This window comes from Muntiacus reevesi, chromosome X, assembly GCF_963930625.1.
Source record: "Muntiacus reevesi chromosome X, mMunRee1.1, whole genome shotgun sequence".
In the NCBI taxonomy this organism is placed as follows: domain Eukaryota; kingdom Metazoa; phylum Chordata; class Mammalia; order Artiodactyla; family Cervidae; genus Muntiacus; species Muntiacus reevesi.
This window is the reverse complement of record NC_089271.1, coordinates 135,816,486-135,819,761: the sequence shown is the minus strand read 5'-3', so window position 1 is coordinate 135,819,761 and position 3,276 is coordinate 135,816,486.

Below are 3,276 nucleotides of genomic sequence, written 5' to 3'. Positions count from 1 at the left end.
GCTCGGTTTCCCGCCTGTGCCGTGTGTCTCCTCCAGGTAGCTGATCTTTGGCTGTGACCCTCCTGGTGCATGTCAAAAGTCCAGGATCCCAGGGAGACTTTGTTAGCAACTGGGAGCCTGCTCACAGTTTGGTGGAGGATGATGACTCTGGGGCTGAGATTTCCCCTTGCCTTCCGGCTCTGGCTGTTGCCCTCCTGACTCTGCCTCCAGCAGAGGGATATGCCGGTACAGCCCGGCTAGCTCTTCTTTGGTATGTGCTAAGTCCTTTGTTCTGTGAGCGGGTCAGACTGTGCCTTAGGTTAGAGTTTTTCACGGGCAAGTTCTCTTTCTTTCTCTCTCTCTCTCTCTCTTTTTTTTTTATTCTCTCTCTGGCTATCCCACAGTTTGGGTTGTTGCTATCTCATGTTAGCTGCCTCAGATTGTCCTCAGGGCATTCAGGCCCAGTGCTTACCCTAAGCATGCAACCCACGCCTCCCTGTTCAGCCCCCACTTGCTGGTGGTGGATGTGAGTGTCTAGGCTACTTCTCTTCTGGGAGTTGCAGTTAGGTGCGTATTCTGTGGGGTTTTTTCCTCCCAGTTATGTTGTCCTTTGAGATTCCAAAACTCCCCGCAGCCCCGCCAATGAGAGGGTTTCTTGGTGTTTGGAAACTTCTCTTCCTTTCACAATTCCCTCCCCAGGACGGGTCTCTGTCCCTCTTTTGTCTCTCTTTTTGTCTTTTATATTTTGTCCTACCTCCTTTCAAAGAGAATGGGCTGCTTTTCTGTGTGCTCAATGTCCTCCACCAGTGTTCAGAAATTGTTCTGTGGAAGTTGCTCAGCATTCAAACAAACTTTTGATGAATTTGTGGGGGAGAAAGTGGCCTCCCCATCCTATTCCTCACCATCTTAGAACCTGCCCACCACTCCAGTATTCTGGCATGGAGAATTCCAAGGGCAGAGGAATCTGGCAGGCAACAGTCTCTGAGTTCACAATGAGTTGAACATGACTGAACAACTAACACTTACACTTCAGCCTGACATCTAAGCTCAAGTTCTAGTACTAATCATTTCCATTTTATCCTAAAAAATTCTCTTTTTGTTAAGATCTTGAGAAGCCAGACAGGAAGACATACAAAGAAATGTTATGCTCAATCCTTTTTACCTCTCTGTCTTAAAAACTCACACACAAATCGCTTCAATTGGCCTACTCCCCAGAAACTATCTTAACAATACTAATTTTATTGTATCATTTATTGATCACTCACAAAATACCAAACACAAACATTCTTAGTTTATATAAATAAGTGGTTCTTACATTTAAAATTCTCCACTTTGCTATTATGGAAATCAAAGTCAGAGAGTCTTCACTTAAATCCCACTGCTAAAAAGAGCAGAGGTGAAACTATCTGAGCTCTAAGCCTGTGCTGTTTCAAATAAACCATATGACTCCTGTTTACCATCTCACTGGCTTCCCCAGGGCAGAAAGCATCAGTCAGTCAGTCAATTCAGTCACTCAGTCATGTCTGACTCTTTACAACACCATGGATTGTAGCACGCCAGACTTCCCTGTCCATCACCAACTCCCAGAGCTTGCTCAAACTCATGTCCATCGCATCAGTGATGCCATCCAACCATCTCATCCTCCATCGTCCCCTTCTACTCCTGCCTTCAATCTTTCCCAGCATCAGGGTCTTTTCCAGTGAGTTGGTTCTTCGCATCAGGTGGCCAAAAAAGCATTGGAGTTTCAGCATCAGTCCTTACAATGAATATTCAGGACTGATTTCCTTTAGGATTTACTGGTTGGTTCTCTTTGCAGTCAAAGGGACTCTCAAGAGTCTTCTCCAACCCCACAGTTCAAAAGCATCTATTCTTCAGTGATCAGCTTTCTTTATATTCCAACTCTCACATCCATATGTGACTACTGGAAAAACCGTAACTTTGACAAGATGGACCTTTGTTGGCAAAGTAATGTCTCTGCTTTTTAATATGATGTCTAGGTTTGTCATAGTTTTTCATCCAAAGAGCAAGTGTCTTTTAATTTCATGGCTGCAGTCACCATCTGCAGTGATTTTGGAGCCCAAGAAAATAAAGTCTGTCATTCTTTCCATTGTTTCCCCATCTATTTGCCATGAAGTGATGGGATCACATGTCATGATCTTAGTTTTCTGTAGGTTGACTTTTAAGTCAACTTTTTCACTCTCCTCTTTCACTTCATCAGGAAGCTCTTTAGTTCTTCTTTGCTTTCTGCCATAGGGTGGTGCCATCTGCATATCTGAGGTTATTGACATTTCTCCTAGAAATCTTGATTCCAGCTTGTGCTTCATCCAGCCTAGCAGTTCTCATGATGTACTCTGCATTTAAGTTAAGTAAGCAGGGTGACAATATACAGCCTCCACATACTACTTCCCCAATTTGGAACCAGTCTGTTCTTCCATATTCAGTTCTAACTGTTGCTTCTTGCCCTGCATACAGATTTCTCAGAAGGCAGGTCAGGTGGTCTGGTAGTCCCATCTCTTTAAGAATTTTCCACAGTTTGTTGTGATCCACACAGTCAAAGTTTTTAGCATAGTCAATAAAGCAGAAATAGATGTTTTTCTGGAACTCCCCCTTTTTTGATGATCCAGCGAATGTTGGCAATTTGATCTCTGGTTCCTCTGTCTTTTCTAAAACCAGCTTGCACATCTGGACGTTCATGGTTCATGTTCTGTTGAAGCCTGGCTTGGAGAATTTTGAGCATTACATTGTTAGCATGTGAGATGAGTGCAATTGTGTGATAGTTTGAACATTCTTTGACATTGCCTTTCTTTGGGATTAGAATGAAACTGACCTTTTTCCAGTCCTGTGGCCACTGCTGAGTTTTCCAGATTTGCTGGCATATTGAGTGCAGCACTTTCAAAGTTGATATTAAATGATGTGTAAGAAAGAAAATATGACAACATCTCACTAAAGAGAGAATATCAATAAAGAGGTAGAAATTATCAATAAAAACCAAATAGAAATTCTGCAGTTTTATAAAGTACAGTAATTGAAATGAAGTTTTGCTAAGTTCAGTTTGGCAGGTTCTCAAATGTTTAAACATAGAATTACCATGCAATCCAGCAATTCTACCCATAGGTATATACTCAAGTGTTGAAAACATGTCGATGCAAGAAATTGTACATAGTAACACTAATCATAATAGCCAAAAAGTGGAAATAAGCAAGATGTCTATCAACTAATGAATTAAAAAATAAATTTTTGTAGATTCATAAAATGAAATATTATTTGTCAAGAAAAAAATGAAGTACTGATAGATGT